Source organism: Bufo bufo, chromosome 1 (assembly GCF_905171765.1).
Source record: "Bufo bufo chromosome 1, aBufBuf1.1, whole genome shotgun sequence".
Taxonomy (NCBI): Eukaryota; Metazoa; Chordata; class Amphibia; order Anura; family Bufonidae; genus Bufo; species Bufo bufo.
The window spans coordinates 810,691,671-810,709,559 of record NC_053389.1 but is presented as its reverse complement, the minus strand read 5'-3'; the positions used below and the strand labels follow the sequence as shown (position 1 = coordinate 810,709,559).

General features: G+C 41.1%; 20 non-coding genes across 20 annotated transcripts; 10 read left to right on the top strand and 10 right to left on the bottom strand.

Moving 5' to 3' along the window:
• Positions 1–21: 21 nt before the first annotated feature.
• Positions 22–93, bottom strand: TRNAQ-CUG. The gene has a single exon. It is a non-coding gene; the product is annotated as a tRNA-Gln (tRNA).
• Positions 94–1,467: 1,374 nt separating this feature from the next.
• Positions 1,468–1,549, top strand: TRNAS-UGA. Its single transcript has one exon. It is a non-coding gene; the product is annotated as a tRNA-Ser (tRNA).
• A 297-nt stretch (positions 1,550–1,846) lies between these two features.
• On the bottom strand, positions 1,847–1,918 carry TRNAQ-CUG. The gene has a single exon. It is a non-coding gene; the product is annotated as a tRNA-Gln (tRNA).
• Positions 1,919–3,292: 1,374 nt separating this feature from the next.
• Positions 3,293–3,374, top strand: TRNAS-UGA. Its single transcript has one exon. It is a non-coding gene; the product is annotated as a tRNA-Ser (tRNA).
• A 297-nt stretch (positions 3,375–3,671) lies between these two features.
• Positions 3,672–3,743, bottom strand: TRNAQ-CUG. Its single transcript has one exon. It is a non-coding gene; the product is annotated as a tRNA-Gln (tRNA).
• A 1,374-nt stretch (positions 3,744–5,117) lies between these two features.
• Positions 5,118–5,199, top strand: TRNAS-UGA. Its single transcript has one exon. It is a non-coding gene; the product is annotated as a tRNA-Ser (tRNA).
• Positions 5,200–5,496: 297 nt separating this feature from the next.
• Positions 5,497–5,568, bottom strand: TRNAQ-CUG. Its single transcript has one exon. It is a non-coding gene; the product is annotated as a tRNA-Gln (tRNA).
• A 1,374-nt stretch (positions 5,569–6,942) lies between these two features.
• Positions 6,943–7,024, top strand: TRNAS-UGA. The gene has a single exon. It is a non-coding gene; the product is annotated as a tRNA-Ser (tRNA).
• Positions 7,025–7,321: 297 nt separating this feature from the next.
• On the bottom strand, positions 7,322–7,393 carry TRNAQ-CUG. The gene has a single exon. It is a non-coding gene; the product is annotated as a tRNA-Gln (tRNA).
• Positions 7,394–8,768: 1,375 nt separating this feature from the next.
• On the top strand, positions 8,769–8,850 carry TRNAS-UGA. Its single transcript has one exon. It is a non-coding gene; the product is annotated as a tRNA-Ser (tRNA).
• Positions 8,851–9,147: 297 nt separating this feature from the next.
• On the bottom strand, positions 9,148–9,219 carry TRNAQ-CUG. Its single transcript has one exon. It is a non-coding gene; the product is annotated as a tRNA-Gln (tRNA).
• Positions 9,220–10,593: 1,374 nt separating this feature from the next.
• On the top strand, positions 10,594–10,675 carry TRNAS-UGA. The gene has a single exon. It is a non-coding gene; the product is annotated as a tRNA-Ser (tRNA).
• Positions 10,676–10,972: 297 nt separating this feature from the next.
• On the bottom strand, positions 10,973–11,044 carry TRNAQ-CUG. The gene has a single exon. It is a non-coding gene; the product is annotated as a tRNA-Gln (tRNA).
• A 1,375-nt stretch (positions 11,045–12,419) lies between these two features.
• Positions 12,420–12,501, top strand: TRNAS-UGA. The gene has a single exon. It is a non-coding gene; the product is annotated as a tRNA-Ser (tRNA).
• Positions 12,502–12,798: 297 nt separating this feature from the next.
• On the bottom strand, positions 12,799–12,870 carry TRNAQ-CUG. Its single transcript has one exon. It is a non-coding gene; the product is annotated as a tRNA-Gln (tRNA).
• Positions 12,871–14,244: 1,374 nt separating this feature from the next.
• TRNAS-UGA lies at positions 14,245–14,326 on the top strand. Its single transcript has one exon. It is a non-coding gene; the product is annotated as a tRNA-Ser (tRNA).
• An 823-nt stretch (positions 14,327–15,149) lies between these two features.
• Positions 15,150–15,231, top strand: TRNAS-UGA. The gene has a single exon. It is a non-coding gene; the product is annotated as a tRNA-Ser (tRNA).
• A 297-nt stretch (positions 15,232–15,528) lies between these two features.
• TRNAQ-CUG lies at positions 15,529–15,600 on the bottom strand. Its single transcript has one exon. It is a non-coding gene; the product is annotated as a tRNA-Gln (tRNA).
• A 1,374-nt stretch (positions 15,601–16,974) lies between these two features.
• TRNAS-UGA lies at positions 16,975–17,056 on the top strand. The gene has a single exon. It is a non-coding gene; the product is annotated as a tRNA-Ser (tRNA).
• Positions 17,057–17,353: 297 nt separating this feature from the next.
• On the bottom strand, positions 17,354–17,425 carry TRNAQ-CUG. Its single transcript has one exon. It is a non-coding gene; the product is annotated as a tRNA-Gln (tRNA).
• Positions 17,426–17,889: the final 464 nt, after the last annotated feature.

Genomic DNA, 17,889 nt, shown 5'->3' with positions numbered 1-17,889 from the left:
AACACAAGAATTCAAAAAGATAGGTCCCACCGAGATTTGAACTCGGATCGCTGGATTCAGAGTCCAGAGTGCTAACCATTACACCATGGAACCCTCCACAAGAACTTGGTGATGATGGCTATCCACAGCTTGTCAAATTGAACGTTGTTAGGGCCTACTTAGAGGAGACCGAAAAAAAATTCTATTTACTCTTAGCACATAGGCTAATGTACTAGAATACAATTCAATCCAGTGACTCAAGTTGACATCTCCTCTAATTGGAGAAGTTAACTTTCCATCTTTTCTTCTTCATCAGGCCCAGGCTGCCATGATAACTTCTCCAAACCATGACAAATCTCTGCAGAGTTTGCGGAGTAGACATCTTTAGCACCTTGCTTTTCCAGCTCCCTCTTTTACTATTCTACACCCTCTCCTCACACTTCAGACCCTGCCTCCCCTTTAAAAGTACTTTCCACTCCTTTACCTATCACCCTGCCTGTAGCTGCCCCAGATGCCAACATTCCTGTACTTGCTATGTTGTAAAGTACTCCCCCAAATACTGTACTCCACTCCAGAAATAATAGTGTCTTAACTATAGTTACTCCAAAAGTATTAGTTTTATACAGTGCCCCAGAAGGTTTTCCACACATGAATCTTTCCATTGTGTGCCCTACACAGTAATTTTGTCCCCTTAGTGGCATGAAGACAGTAATAGTGTCCTCTAAATGCCTCCACATAGGTGTCTAGGAAAACTTGAGTGCCTTTCCCTGTAAAGCTTTAAACGAGCCCCAATTAGCTACGTAAACACTAATTGGTATTATGGCAGGTTCTATGTATGTACTATTGCTAATGCTATGTATGTTCCATAGCTGGGACTGTTAGCGCTTTTATTTTATACAATTGGTAACTAGGAGATTCCTTCCAACAAATTGGCTACTCTTACTGGGTAGACGTAAATTATGTAGCCTAAACCAAGCCCCCTCCGCCTTAACTTCCTGGCTCAGCTGCACTAGAATCAGAGGGGGAGAAAACATGGCTGCAGCTCAAGAAAAGAATATAGCGATTTTCTATTTAATTTGTCATGGTCTACAGTTGTGATATAAGATAAAAGAAGAAAATAAAAAAAGGAGATTATGTTAGGTTTTGTTGGTTGTTATTTTTTGGGTTTGGAGTCTGTGCTGAGTGTTACTTTAATTGATTAGTAAATTGAGACCTGGTGCAAGACCTCCTTTACCTTTTGTCACTTATCGTAGGAAGATTAACTGAGGCTCTTGGTACCACTTACGAAAGTAATATTTATGTGGCTTTCATTTTAAAGTTTGTCCAATCTCTAGATATTGACTGTCCAATGCAAAAAACGGTGTGGTCTTGCACAAGGAAAGGGGTTTTTGCTCCTTGAAGGCTAGTGTCTGTATAGGGGTAGGGTGATTGTCCACTCACCAATCAGCATGCTAGAAGCAAGCATGACAGCATCTTTGGAACAAATGTGCTGTGATGGCTGAGTGGTTAAGGCGTTGGACTTGAAATCCAATGGGGTTTCCCCGCACAGGTTCAAATCCTGTTCACAGTGTTGTCTATCTCTGTTTACCCTTTAATAAAACGGGGAGGCATTGTCAAGCTTATGCTTGGCACCTTGGCTCCTGGGAGCATATGAGTCTCCTATACTGATTCTAACTTCACGTCTTGTCGTTCCAATTTTCAGTATTCTGTGAGCTGGTTACATGCGAAGCAAATAGCTATGTCTTTTTTTCATTGTGAAATACAATAGCTTGCACCTCAATAGAAATCTAATCGCAATGAAGAGTGGAGTATTGTGTAAAAACAAGCAATTTAACGAAAGTAAGAGAACACAAGAATTCAAAAAGATAGGTCCCACCGAGATTTGAACTCGGATCGCTGGATTCAGAGTCCAGAGTGCTAACCATTACACCATGGAACCCTCCACAAGAACTTGTTGATGATGGCTATCCGCAGCTTGTCAAATTGAACGTTGTTAGGGCCTACTTAGAGGAGACCGAAAAAAAATTCTATTTTCTCTTAGCACATAGGCTAATGTACTAGAATACAATTCAATCCAGTGACTCAAGTTGACATCTCCTCTAATTGGAGAAGTTAACTTTCCATCTTTTCTTCTTCATCAGGCCCAGGCTGCCATGATAACGTCTCCAAACCATGACAAATCTCTGCAGAGTTTGCGGAGTAGACATCTTTAGCACCTTGCTTTTCCAGCTCCCTCTTTTACTATTCTACACCCTCTCCTCACACTTCAGACCCTGCCTCCCCTTTAAAAGTACTTTCCACTCCTTTACCTATCACCCTGCCTGTAGCTGCCCCAGATGCCCACATTCCTGTACTTGCTATGTTGTAAAGTACTCCCCCAAATACTGTACTCCACTCCAGAAATAATAGTGTCTTAACTATAGTTACTCCAAAAGTATTAGTTTTATACAGTGCCCCAGAAGGTTTTCCACACATGAATCTTTCTATTGTGTGCCCTACACAGTAATTTTGTCCCCTTAGTGGCATGAAGACAGTAATAGTGTCATCTAAATGCCTCCACATAGGTGTCTAGGAAAACTTGAGTGCCTTTCCCTGTAAAGCTTTAAACGAGCCCCAATTAGCTACGTAAACACTAATTGGTATTATGGCAGGTTCTATGTATGTACTATTGCTAATGCTATGTATGTTCCATAGCTGGGACTGTTAGCGCTTTTATTTTATACAATTGGTAACTAGGAGATTTCTTCCAACAAATTGGCTACTCTTACTGGGTAGACGTAAATTATGTAGCCTAAACCAAGCCCCCTCCGCCTTAACTTCCTGGCTCAGCTGCACTAGAATCAGAGGGGGAGAAAACATGGCTGCAGCCCAAGAAAAGAATATAGCGATTTTCTATTTAATTTGTCATGGTCTACAGTTGTGATATAAGATAAAAGAAGAAAATAAAAAAAGGAGATTATGTTAGGTTTTGTTGGTTGTTATTTTTTGGGTTTGGAGTCTGTGCTGAGTGTTACTTTAATTGATTAGTAAATTGAGACCTGGTGCAAGACCTCCTTTACCTTTTGTCACTTATCGTAGGAAGATTAACTGAGGCTCTTGGTACCACTTACGAAAGTAATATTTATGTGGCTTTCATTTTAAAGTTTGTCCAATCTCTAGATATTGACTGTCCAATGCAAAAAACGGTGTGGTCTTGCACAAGGAAAGGGGTTTTTGCTCCTTGAAGGCTAGTGTCTGTATAGGGGTAGGGTGATTGTCCACTCACCAATCAGCATGCTAGAAGCAAGCATGACAGCATCTTTGGAACAAATGTGCTGTGATGGCCGAGTGGTTAAGGTGTTGGACTTGAAATCCAATGGGGTTTCCCTGCACAGGTTCAAATCCTGTTCACAGCGTTGTCTATCTCTGTTTACCCTTTAATAAAACGGGGAGGCATTGTCAAGCTTATGCTTGGCACCTTGGCTCCTGGGAGCATATGAGTCTCCTATACTGATTCTAACTTCACGTCTTGTCGTTCCAATTTTCAGTATTCTGTGAGCTGGTTACATGCGAAGCAAATAGCTATGTCTTTTTTTCATTGTGAAATACAATAGCTTGCACCTCAATAGAAATCTAATCGCAATGAAGAGTGGAGTATTGTGTAAAAACAAGCAATTTAACGAAAGTAAGAGTACACAAGAATTCAAAAAGATAGGTCCCACCGAGATTTGAACTCGGATCGCTGGATTCAGAGTCCAGAGTGCTAACCATTACACCATGGAACCCTCCACAAGAACTTGTTGATGATGGCTATCCGCAGCTTGTCAAATTGAACGTTGTTAGGGCCTACTTAGAGGAGACCGAAAAAAAATTCTATTTACTCTTAGCACATAGGCTAATGTACTAGAATACAATTCAATCCAGTGACTCAAGTTGACATCTCCTCTAATTGGAGAAGTTAACTTTCCATCTTTTCTTCTTCATCAGGCCCAGGCTGCCATGATAACTTCTCCTGACCATGACAAATCTCTGCAGAGTTTGCGGAGTAGACATCTTTAGCACCTTGCTTTTCCAGCTCCCTCTTTTACTATTCTACACCCTCTCCTCACACTTCAGACCCTGCCTCCCCTTTAAAAGTACTTTCCACTCCTTTACCTATCACCCTGCCTGTAGCTGCCCCAGATGCCCACATTCCTGTACTTGCTATGTTGTAAAGTACTCCCCCAAATACTGTACTCCACTCCAGAAATAATAGTGTCTTAACTATAGTTACTCCAAAAGTATTAGTTTTATACAGTGCCCCAGAAGGTTTTCCACACATGAATCTTTCTATTGTGTGCCCTACACAGTAATTTTGTCCCCTTAGTGGCATGAAGACAGTAATAGTGTCCTCTAAATGCCTCCACATAGGTGTCTAGGAAAACTTGAGTGCCTTTCCCTGTAAAGCTTTAAACGAGCCCCAATTAGCTACGTAAACACTAATTGGTATTATGGCAGGTTCTATGTATGTACTATTGCTAATGCTATGTATGTTCCATAGCTGGGACTGTTAGCGCTTTTATTTTATACAATTGGTAACTAGGAGATTCCTTCCAACAAATTGGCTACTCTTACTGGGTAGACGTAAATTATGTAGCCTAAACCAAGCCCCCTCCGCCTTAACTTCCTGGCTCAGCTGCACTAGAATCAGAGGGGGAGAAAACATGGCTGCAGCCCAAGAAAAGAATATAGCGATTTTCTATTTAATTTGTCATGGTCTACAGTTGTGATATAAGATAAAAGAAGAAAATAAAAAAAGGAGATTATGTTAGGTTTTGTTGGTTGTTATTTTTTGGGTTTGGAGTCTGTGCAGAGTGTTACTATAATTGATTAGTAAATTGAGACCTGGTGCAAGACCTCCTTTACCTTTTGTCACTTATCGTAGGAAGATTAACTGAGGCTCTTGGTACCACTTACGAAAGTAATATTTATGTGGCTTTCATTTTAAAGTTTGTCCAATCTCTAGATATTGACTGTCCAATGCAAAAAACGGTGTGGTCTTGCACAAGGAAAGGGGTTTTTGCTCCTTGAAGGCTAGTGTCTGTATAGGGGTAGGGTGATTGTCCACTCACCAATCAGCATGCTAGAAGCAAGCATGACAGCATCTTTGGAACAAATGTGCTGTGATGGCCGAGTGGTTAAGGTGTTGGACTTGAAATCCAATGGGGTTTCCCCGCACAGGTTCAAATCCTGTTCACAGCGTTGTCTATCTCTGTTTACCCTTTAATAAAACGGGGAGGCATTGTCAAGCTTATGCTTGGCACCTTGGCTCCTGGGAGCATATGAGTCTCCTATACTGATTCTAACTTCACGTCTTGTCGTTCCAATTTTCAGTATTCTGTGAGCTGGTTACATGCGAAGCAAATAGCTATGTCTTTTTTTCATTGTGAAATACAATAGCTTGCACCTCAATAGAAATCTAATCGCAATGAAGAGTGGAGTATTGTGTAAAAACAAGCAATTTAATGAAAGTAAGAGAACACAAGAATTCAAAAAGATAGGTCCCACCGAGATTTGAACTCGGATCGCTGGATTCAGAGTCCAGAGTGCTAACCATTACACCATGGAACCCTCCACAAGAACTTGTTGATGATGGCTATCCACAGCTTGTCAAATTGAACGTTGTTAGGGCCTACTTAGAGGAGACCGAAAAAAAATTCTATTTACTCTTAGCACATAGGCTAATGTACTAGAATACAATTCAATCCAGTGACTCAAGTTGACATCTCCTCTAATTGGAGAAGTTAACTTTCCATCTTTTCTTCTTCATCAGGCCCAGGCTGCCATGATAACTTCTCCTGACCATGACAAATCTCTGCAGAGTTTGCGGAGTAGACATCTTTAGCACCTTGCTTTTCCAGCTCCCTCTTTTACTATTCTACACCCTCTCCTCACACTTCAGACCCTGCCTCCCCTTTAAAAGTACTTTCCACTCCTTTACCTATCACCCTGCCTGTAGCTGCCCCAGATGCCCACATTCCTGTACTTGCTATGTTGTAAAGTACTCCCCCAAATACTGTACTCCACTCCAGAAATAATAGTGTCTTAACTATAGTTACTCCAAAAGTATTAGTTTTATACAGTGCCCCAGAAGGTTTTCCACACATGAATCTTTCTATTGTGTGCCCTACACAGTAATTTTGTCCCCTTAGTGGCATGAAGACAGTAATAGTGTCCTCTAAATGCCTCCACATAGGTGTCTAGGAAAACTTGAGTGCCTTTCCCTGTAAAGCTTTAAACGAGCCCCAATTAGCTACGTAAACACTAATTGGTATTATGGCAGGTTCTATGTATGTACTATTGCTAATGCTATGTATGTTCCATAGCTGGGACTGTTGGCGCTTTTATTCTATACAATTAGTAACTAGGAGATTCCTTCCAACAAATTGGCTACTCTTACTGGGTAGACGTAAATTATGTAGCCTAAACCAAGCCCCCTCCGCCTTAACTTCCTGGCTCAGCTGCACTAGAATCAGAGGGGGAGAAAACATGGCTGCAGCCCAAGAAAAGAATATAGCGATTTTCTATTTAATTTGTCATGGTCTACAGTTGTGATATAAGATAAAAGAAGAAAATAAAAAAAGGAGATTATGTTAGGTTTTGTTGGTTGTTATTTTTTGGGTTTGGAGTCTGTGCTGAGTGTTACTTTAATTGATTAGTAAATTGAGACCTGGTGCAAGACCTCCTTTACCTTTTGTCACTTATCGTAGGAAGATTAACTGAGGCTCTTGGTACCACTTACGAAAGTAATATTTATGTGGCTTTCATTTTAAAGTTTGTCCAATCTCTAGATATTGACTGTCCAATGCAAAAAACGGTGTGGTCTTGCACAAGGAAAGGGTTTTTTGCTCCTTGAAGGCTAGTGTCTGTATAGGGGTAGGGTGATTGTCCACTCACCAATCAGCATGCTAGAAGCAAGCATGACAGCATCTTTGGAACAAATGTGCTGTGTTGGCCGAGTGGTTAAGGCGTTGGACTTGAAATCCAATGGGGTTTCCCCGCACAGGTTCAAATCCTGTTCACAGCGTTGTCTATCTCTGTTTACCCTTTAATAAAACGGGGAGGCATTGTCAAGCTTATGCTTGGCACCTTGGCTCCTGGGAGCATATGAGTCTCCTATACTGATTCTAACTTCACGTCTTGTCGTTCCAATTTTCAGTATTCTGTGAGCTGGTTACATGCGAAGCAAATAGCTATGTCTTTTTTTCATTGTGAAATACAATAGCTTGCACCTCAATAAAAATCTAATCGCAATGAAGAGTGGAGTATTGTGTAAAAACAAGCAATTTAACGAAAGTAAGAGAACACAAGAATTCAAAAAGATAGGTCCCACCGAGATTTGAACTCGGATCGCTGGATTCAGAGTCCAGAGTGCTAACCATTACACCATGGAACCCTCCACAAGAACTTGTTGATGATGGCTATCCGCAGCTTGTCAAATTGAACGTTGTTAGGGCCTACTTAGAGGAGACCGAAAAAAAATTCTATTTACTCTTAGCACATAGGCTAATGTACTAGAATACAATTCAATCCAGTGACTCAAGTTGACATCTCCTCTAATTGGAGAAGTTAACTTTCCATCTTTTCTTCTTCATCAGGCCCAGGCTGCCATGATAACGTCTCCAAACCATGACAAATCTCTGCAGAGTTTGCGGAGTAGACATCTTTAGCACCTTGCTTTTCCAGCTCCCTCTTTTACTATTCTACACCCTCTCCTCACACTTCAGACCCTGCCTCCCATTTAAAAGTACTTTCCACTCCTTTACCTATCACCCTGCCTGTAGCTGCCCCAGATGCCCACATTCCTGTACTTGCTATGTTGTAAAGTACTCCCCCAAATACTGTACTCCACTCCAGAAATAATAGTGTCTTAACTATAGTTATTCCAAAAGTATTAGTTTTATACAGTGCCCCAGAAGGTTTTCCACACATGAATCTTTCTATTGTGTGCCCTACACAGTAATTTTGTCCCCTTAGTGGCATGAAGACAGTAATAGTGTCCTCTAAATGCCTCCACATAGGTGTCTAGGAAAACTTGAGTGCCTTTCCCTGTAAAGCTTTAAACGAGCCCCAATTAGCTACGTAAACACTAATTGGTATTATGGCAGGTTCTATGTATGTACTATTGCTAATGCTATGTATGTTCCATAGCTGGGACTGTTAGCGCTTTTATTTTATACAATTGGTAACTAGGAGATTCCTTCCAACAAATTGGCTACTCTTACTGGGTAGACGTAAATTATGTAGCCTAAACCAAGCCCCCTCCGCCTTAACTTCCTGGCTCAGCTGCACTAGAATCAGAGGGGGAGAAAACATGGCTGCAGCCCAAGAAAAGAATATAGCGATTTTCTATTTAATTTGTCATGGTCTACAGTTGTGATATAAGATAAAAGAAGAAAATAAAAAAAGGAGATTATGTTAGGTTTTGTTGGATTGTTATTTTTTGGGTTTGGAGTCTGTGCTGAGTGTTACTTTAATTGATTAGTAAATTGAGACCTGGTGCAAGACCTCCTTTACCTTTTGTCACTTATCGTAGGAAGATTAACTGAGGCTCTTGGTACCACTTACGAAAGTAATATTTATGTGGCTTTCATTTTAAAGTTTGTCCAATCTCTAGATATTGACTGTCCAATGCAAAAAACGGTGTGGTCTTGCACAAGGAAAGGGTTTTTTGCTCCTTGAAGGCTAGTGTCTGTATAGGGGTAGGGTGATTGTCCACTCACCAATCAGCATGCTAGAAGCAAGCATGACAGCATCTTTGGAACAAATGTGGTGTGTTGGCCGAGTGGTTAAGGCGTTGGACTTGAAATCCAATGGGGTTTCCCCGCACAGGTTCAAATCCTGTTCACAGCGTTGTCTATCTCTGTTTACCCTTTAATAAAACGGGGAGGCATTGTCAAGCTTATGCTTGGCACCTTGGCTCCTGGGAGCATATGAGTCTCCTATACTGATTCTAACTTCACGTCTTGTCGTTCCAATTTTCAGTATTCTGTGAGCTGGTTACATGCGAAGCAAATAGCTATGTCTTTTTTTCATTGTGAAATACAATAGCTTGCACCTCAATAGAAATCTAATCGCAATGAAGAGTGGAGTATTGTGTAAAAACAAGCAATTTAACGAAAGTAAGAGAACACAAGAATTCAAAAAGATAGGTCCCACCGAGATTTGAACTCGGATCGCTGGATTCAGAGTCCAGAGTGCTAACCATTACACCATGGAACCCTCCACAAGAACTTGTTGATGATGGCTATCCACAGCTTGTCAAATTGAACGTTGTTAGGGCCTACTTAGAGGAGACCGAAAAAAAATTCTATTTACTCTTAGCACATAGGCTAATGTACTAGAATACAATTCAATCCAGTGACTCAAGTTGACATCTCCTCTAATTGGAGAAGTTAACTTTCCATCTTTTCTTCTTCATCAGGCCCAGGCTGCCATGATAACTTCTCCTGACCATGACAAATCTCTGCAGAGTTTGCGGAGTAGACATCTTTAGCACCTTGCTTTTCCAGCTCCCTCTTTTACTATTCTACACCCTCTCCTCACACTTCAGACCCTGCCTCCCCTTTAAAAGTACTTTCCACTCCTTTACCTATCACCCTGCCTGTAGCTGCCCCAGATGCCCACATTCCTGTACTTGCTATGTTGTAAAGTACTCCCCCAAATACTGTACTCCACTCCAGAAATAATAGTGTCTTAACTATAGTTACTCCAAAAGTATTAGTTTTATACAGTGCCCCAGAAGGTTTTCCACACATGAATCTTTCTATTGTGTGCCCTACACAGTAATTTTGTCCCCTTAGTGGCATGAAGACAGTAATAGTGTCCTCTAAATGCCTCCACATAGGTGTCTAGGAAAACTTGAGTGCCTTTCCCTGTAAAGCTTTAAACGAGCCCCAATTAGCTACGTAAACACTAATTGGTATTATGGCAGGTTCTATGTATGTACTATTGCTAATGCTATGTATGTTCCATAGCTGGGACTGTTGGCGCTTTTATTCTATACAATTAGTAACTAGGAGATTCCTTCCAACAAATTGGCTACTCTTACTGGGTAGACGTAAATTATGTAGCCTAAACCAAGCCCCCTCCGCCTTAACTTCCTGGCTCAGCTGCACTAGAATCAGAGGGGGAGAAAACATGGCTGCAGCCCAAGAAAAGAATATAGCGATTTTCTATTTAATTTGTCATGGTCTACAGTTGTGATATAAGATAAAAGAAGAAAATAAAAAAAGGAGATTATGTTAGGTTTTGTTGGTTGTTATTTTTTGGGTTTGGAGTCTGTGCTGAGTGTTACTTTAATTGATTAGTAAATTGAGACCTGGTGCAAGACCTCCTTTACCTTTTGTCACTTATCGTAGGAAGATTAACTGAGGCTCTTGGTACCACTTACGAAAGTAATATTTATGTGGCTTTCATTTTAAAGTTTGTCCAATCTCTAGATATTGACTGTCCAATGCAAAAAACGGTGTGGTCTTGCACAAGGAAAGGGTTTTTTGCTCCTTGAAGGCTAGTGTCTGTATAGGGGTAGGGTGATTGTCCACTCACCAATCAGCATGCTAGAAGCAAGCATGACAGCATCTTTGGAACAAATGTGCTGTGATGGCCGAGTGGTTAAGGCGTTGGACTTGAAATCCAATGGGGTTTCCCCGCACAGGTTCAAATCCTGTTCACAGCGTTGTCTATCTCTGTTTACCCTTTAATAAAACGGGGAGGCATTGTCAAGCTTATGCTTGGCACCTTGGCTCCTGGGAGCATATGAGTCTCCTATACTGATTCTAACTTCACGTCTTGTCGTTCCAATTTTCAGTATTCTGTGAGCTGGTTACATGCGAAGCAAATAGCTATGTCTTTTTTTCATTGTGAAATACAATAGCTTGCACCTCAATAGAAATCTAATCGCAATGAAGAGTGGAGTATTGTGTAAAAACAAGCAATTTAACGAAAGTAAGAGAACACAAGAATTCAAAAAGATAGGTCCCACCGAGATTTGAACTCGGATCGCTGGATTCAGAGTCCAGAGTGCTAACCATTACACCATGGAACCCTCCACAAGAACTTGTTGATGATGGCTATCCGCAGCTTGTCAAATTGAACGTTGTTAGGGCCTACTTAGAGGAGACCGAAAAAAAATTCTATTTACTCTTAGCACATAGGCTAATGTACTAGAATACAATTCAATCCAGTGACTCAAGTTGACATCTCCTCTAATTGGAGAAGTTAACTTTCCATCTTTTCTTCTTCATCAGGCCCAGGCTGCCATGATAACGTCTCCAAACCATGACAAATCTCTGCAGAGTTTGCGGAGTAGACATCTTTAGCACCTTGCTTTTCCAGCTCCCTCTTTTACTATTCTACACCCTCTCCTCACACTTCAGACCCTGCCTCCCATTTAAAAGTACTTTCCACTCCTTTACCTATCACCCTGCCTGTAGCTGCCCCAGATGCCCACATTCCTGTACTTGCTATGTTGTAAAGTACTCCCCCAAATACTGTACTCCACTCCAGAAATAATAGTGTCTTAACTATAGTTACTCCAAAAGTATTAGTTTTATACAGTGCCCCAGAAGGTTTTCCACACATGAATCTTTCTATTGTGTGCCCTACACAGTAATTTTGTCCCCTTAGTGGCATGAAGACAGTAATAGTGTCCTCTAAATGCCTCCACATAGGTGTCTAGGAAAACTTGAGTGCCTTTCCCTGTAAAGCTTTAAACGAGCCCCAATTAGCTACGTAAACACTAATTGGTATTATGGCAGGTTCTATGTATGTACTATTGCTAATGCTATGTATGTTCCATAGCTGGGACTGTTAGCGCTTTTATTTTATACAATTGGTAACTAGGAGATTCCTTCCAACAAATTGGCTACTCTTACTGGGTAGACGTAAATTATGTAGCCTAAACCAAGCCCCCTCCGCCTTAACTTCCTGGCTCAGCTGCACTAGAATCAGAGGGGGAGAAAACATGGCTGCAGCCCAAGAAAAGAATATAGCGATTTTCTATTTAATTTGTCATGGTCTACAGTTGTGATATAAGATAAAAGAAGAAAATAAAAAAAGGAGATTATGTTAGGTTTTGTTGGATTGTTATTTTTTGGGTTTGGAGTCTGTGCTGAGTGTTACTTTAATTGATTAGTAAATTGAGACCTGGTGCAAGACCTCCTTTACCTTTTGTCACTTATCGTAGGAAGATTAACTGAGGCTCTTGGTACCACTTACGAAAGTAATATTTATGTGGCTTTCATTTTAAAGTTTGTCCAATCTCTAGATATTGACTGTCCAATGCAAAAAACGGTGTGGTCTTGCACAAGGAAAGGGTTTTTTGCTCCTTGAAGGCTAGTGTCTGTATAGGGGTAGGGTGATTGTCCACTCACCAATCAGCATGCTAGAAGCAAGCATGACAGCATCTTTGGAACAAATGTGGTGTGTTGGCCGAGTGGTTAAGGCGTTGGACTTGAAATCCAATGGGGTTTCCCCGCACAGGTTCAAATCCTGTTCACAGCGTTGTCTATCTCTGTTTACCCTTTAATAAAACGGGGAGGCATTGTCAAGCTTATGCTTGGCACCTTGGCTCCTGGGAGCATATGAGTCTCCTATACTGATTCTAACTTCACGTCTTGTCGTTCCAATTTTCAGTATTCTGTGAGCTGGTTACATGCGAAGCAAATAGCTATGTCTTTTTTTCATTGTGAAATACAATAGCTTGCACCTCAATAGAAATCTAATCGCAATGAAGAGTGGAGTATTGTGTAAAAACAAGCAATTTAACGAAAGTAAGAGAACACAAGAATTCAAAAAGATAGGTCCCACCGAGATTTGAACTCGGATCGCTGGATTCAGAGTCCAGAGTGCTAACCATTACACCATGGAACCCTCCACAAGAACTTGTTGATGATGGCTATCCACAGCTTGTCAAATTGAACGTTGTTAGGGCCTACTTAGAGGAGACCGAAAAAAAATTCTATTTACTCTTAGCACATAGGCTAATGTACTAGAATACAATTCAATCCAGTGACTCAAGTTGACATCTCCTCTAATTGGAGAAGTTAACTTTCCATCTTTTCTTCTTCATCAGGCCCAGGCTGCCATGATAACTTCTCCTGACCATGACAAATCTCTGCAGAGTTTGCGGAGTAGACATCTTTAGCACCTTGCTTTTCCAGCTCCCTCTTTTACTATTCTACACCCTCTCCTCACACTTCAGACCCTGCCTCCCCTTTAAAAGTACTTTCCACTCCTTTACCTATCACCATGCCTGTAGCTGCCCCAGATGCCCACATTCCTGTACTTGCTATGTTGTAAAGTACTCCCCCAAATACTGTACTCCACTCCAGAAATAGTAGTGTCTTAACTATAGTTACTCCAAAAGTATTAGTTTTATACAGTGCCCCAGAAGGTTTTCCACACATGAATCTTTCCATTGTGTGCCCTACACAGTAATTTTGTCCCCTTAGTGGCATGAAGACAGTAATAGTGTCCTCTAAATGCCTCCACATAGGTGTCTAGGAAAACTTGAGTGCCTTTCCCTGTAAAGCTTTAAACGAGCCCCAATTAGCTACGTAAACACTAATTGGTATTATGGCAGGTTCTATGTATGTACTATTGCTAATGCTATGTATGTTCCATAGCTGGGACTGTTAGCGCTTTTATTTTATACAATTGGTAACTAGGAGATTCCTTCCAACAAATTGGCTACTCTTACTGGGTAGACGTAAATTATGTAGCCTAAACCAAGCCCCCTCCGCCTTAACTTCCTGGCTCAGCTGCACTAGAATCAGAGGGGGAGAAAACATGGCTGCAGCCCAAGAAAAGAATATAGCGATTTTCTATTTAATTTGTCATGGTCTACAGTTGTGATATAAGATAAAAGAAGAAAATAAAAAAAGGAGATTATGTTAGGTTTTGTTGGTTGTTATTTTTTGGGTTTGGAGTCTGTGCTGAGTGTTACTTTAATTGATTAGTAAATTGAGACCTGGTGCAAGACCTCCTTTACCTTTTGTCACTTATCGTAGGAAGATTAACTGAGGCTCTTGGTACCACTTACGAAAGTAATATTTATGTGGCTTTCATTTTAAAGTTTGTCCAATCTCTAGATATTGACTGTCCAATGCAAAAAACGGTGTGGTCTTGCACAAGGAAAGGGGTTTTTGCTCCTTGAAGGCTAGTGTCTGTATAGGGGTAGGGTGATTGTCCACTCACCAATCAGCATGCTAGAAGCAAGCATGACAGCATCTTTGGAACAAATGTGCTGTGATGGCCGAGTGGTTGAGGCGTTGGACTTGAAATCCAATAGGGTTTCCCCGCACAGGTTCAAATCCTGTTCACAGTGTTGTCTATCTCTGTTTACCCTTTAATAAAACGGGAGGCATTGTCAAGCTTATGCTTGGCACCTTGGCTCCTGGGAGCATATGAGTCTCCTATACTGATTCTAACTTCACGTCTTGTCGTTCCAATTTTCAGTATTCTGTGAGCTGGTTACATGCGAAGCAAATAGCTATGTCTTTTTTTCATTGTGAAATACAATAGCTTGCACCTCAATAGAAATCTAATCGCAATGAAGAGTGGAGTATTGTGTAAAAACAAGCAATTTAACGAAAGTAAGAGAACACAAGAATTCAAAAAGATAGGTCCTACCGAGATTTGAACTCGGATCGCTGGATTCAGAGTCCAGAGTGCTAACGATTACACTATGGAACCCTCCACAAGAACATGTTGATGATGGCTATCCGCAGCTTGTCAAATTGAACGTTGTTAGGGCCTACTTAGAGGAGACCGAAAAAAAATTCTATTTACTCTTAGCACATAGGCTAATGTACTAGAATACAATTCAATCCAGTGACTCAAGTTGACATCTCCTCTAATTGGAGAAGTTAACTTTCCATCTTTTCTTCTTCATCAGGCCCAGGCTGCCATGATAACTTCTCCTGACCATGACAAATCTCTGCAGAGTTTGCGGAGTAGACATCTTTAGCACCTTGCTTTTCCAGCTCCCTCTTTTACTATTCTACACCCATGCAAAAAACGGTGTGGTCTTGCACAAGGAAAGGGGTTTTTGCTCCTTGAAGGCTAGTGTCTGTATAGGGGTAGGGTGATTGTCCACTCACCAATCAGCATGCTAGAAGCAAGCATGACAGCATCTTTGGAACAAATGTGCTGTGATGGCCGAGTGGTTAAGGCATTGGACTTGAAATCCAATGGTGTTTCCCTGCACAGGTTCAAATCCTGTTCACAGCGTTGTCTATTTCTGTTTACCCTTTAATAAAACGGGGAGGCATTGTCAAGCTTATGCTTGGCACCTTGGCTCCTGGGAGCATATGAGTCTCCTATACTGATTCTAACTTCACGTCTTGTCGTTCCAATTTTCAGTATTCTGTGAGCTGGTTACATGCGAGGCAAATAGCTATGTCTTTTTTTCATTGTGAAATACAATAGCTTGCACCTCAATAGAAATCTAATCGCAATGAAGAGTGGAGTATTGTGTAAAAACAAGCAATTTAACGAAAGTAAGAGAACACAAGAATTCAAAAAGATAGGTCCCACCGAGATTTGAACTCGGATCGCTGGATTCAGAGTCCAGAGTGCTAACCATTACACCATGGAACCCTCCACAAGAACTTGTTGATGATGGCTATCCGCAGCTTGTCAAATTGAACGTTGTTAGGGCCTACTTAGAGGAGACCGAAAAAAAATTCTATTTACTCTTAGCACATAGGCTAATGTACTAGAATACAATTCAATCCAGTGACTCAAGTTGACATCTCCTCTAATTGGAGAAGTTAACTTTCCATCTTTTCTTCTTCATCAGGCCCAGGCTGCCATGATAACTTCTCCTGACCATGACAAATCTCTGCAGAGTTTGCGGAGTAGACATCTTTAGCACCTTGCTTTTCCAGCTCCCTCTTTTACTATTCTACACCCTCTCCTCACACTTCAGACCCTGCCTCCCCTTTAAAAGTACTTTCCACTCCTTTACCTATCACCCTGCCTGTAGCTGCCCCAGATGCCCACATTCCTGTACTTGCTATGTTGTAAAGTACTCCCCCAAATACTGTACTCCACTCCAGAAATAATAGTGTCTTAACTATAGTTATTCCAAAATTATTAGTTTTATACAGTGCCCCAGAAGGTTTTCCACACATGAATCTTTCTATTGTGTGCCCTACACAGTAATTTTGTCCCCTTAGTGGCATGAAGACAGTAATAGTGTCCTCTAAATGCCTCCACATAGGTGTCTAGGAAAACTTGAGTGCCTTTCCCTGTAAAGCTTTAAACGAGCCCCAATTAGCTACGTAAACACTAATTGGTATTATGGCAGGTTCTATGTATGTACTATTGCTAATGCTATGTATGTTCCATAGCTGGGACTGTTAGCGCTTTTATTTTATACAATTGGTAACTAGGAGATTCCTTCCAACAAATTGGCTACTCTTACTGGGTAGACGTAAATTATGTAGCCTAAACCAAGCCCCCTCCGCCTTAACTTCCTGGCTCAGCTGCACTAGAATCAGAGGGGGAGAAAACATGGCTGCAGCCCAAGAAAAGAATATAGCGATTTTCTATTTAATTTGTCATGGTCTACAGTTGTGATATAAGATAAAAGAAGAAAATAAAAAAAGGAGATTATGTTAGGTTTTGTTGGTTGTTATTTTTTGGGTTTGGAGTCTGTGCTGAGTGTTACTTTAATTGATTAGTAAATTGAGACCTGGTGCAAGACCTCCTTTACCTTTTGTCACTTATCGTAGGAAGATTAACTGAGGCTCTTGGTACCACTTACGAAAGTAATATTTATGTGGCTTTCATTTTAAAGTTTGTCCAATCTCTAGATATTGACTGTCCAATGCAAAAAACGGTGTGGTCTTGCACAAGGAAAGGGGTTTTTGCTCCTTGAAGGCTAGTGTCTGTATAGGGGTAGGGTGATTGTCCACTCACCAATCAGCATGCTAGAAGCAAGCATGACAGCATCTTTGGAACAAATGTGCTGTGATGGCCGAGTGGTTAAGGCGTTGGACTTGAAATCCAATGGGGTTTCCCTGCACAGGTTCAAATCCTGTTCACAGCGTTGTCTATCTCTGTTTACCCTTTAATAAAACGGGGAGGCATTGTCAAGCTTATGCTTGGCACCTTGGCTCCTGGGAGCATTTGAGTCTCCTATACTGATTCTAACTTCACGTCTTGTCGTTCCAATTTTCAGTATTCTGTGAGCTGGTTACATGCGAAGCAAATAGCTATGTCTTTTTTTCATTGTGAAATACAATAGCTTGCACCTCAATAGAAATCTAATCGCAATGAAGAGTGGAGTATTGTGTAAAAACAAGCAATTTAACGAAAGTAAGAGAACACAAGAATTCAAAAAGATAGGTCCCACCGAGATTTGAACTCGGATCGCTGGATTCAGAGTCCAGAGTGCTAACCATTACACCATGGAACCCTCCACAAGAACTTGTTGATGATGGCTATCCACAGCTTGTCAAATTGAACGTTGTTAGGGCCTACTTAGAGGAGACCGAAAAAAAATTCTATTTACTCTTAGCACATAGGCTAATGTACTAGAATACAATTCAATCCAGTGACTCAAGTTGACATCTCCTCTAATTGGAGAAGTTAACTTTCCATCTTTTCTTCTTCATCAGGCCCAGGCTGCCATGATAACTTCTCCTGACCATGACAAATCTCTGCAGAGTTTGCGGAGTAGACATCTTTAGCACCTTGCTTTTCCAGCTCCCTCTTTTACTATTCTACACCCTCTCCTCACACTTCAGACCCTGCCTCCCCTTTAAAAGTACTTTCCACTCCTTTACCTATCACCATGCCTGTAGCTGCCCCAGATGCCCACATTCCTGTACTTGCTATGTTGTAAAGTACTCCCCCAAATACTGTACTCCACTCCAGAAA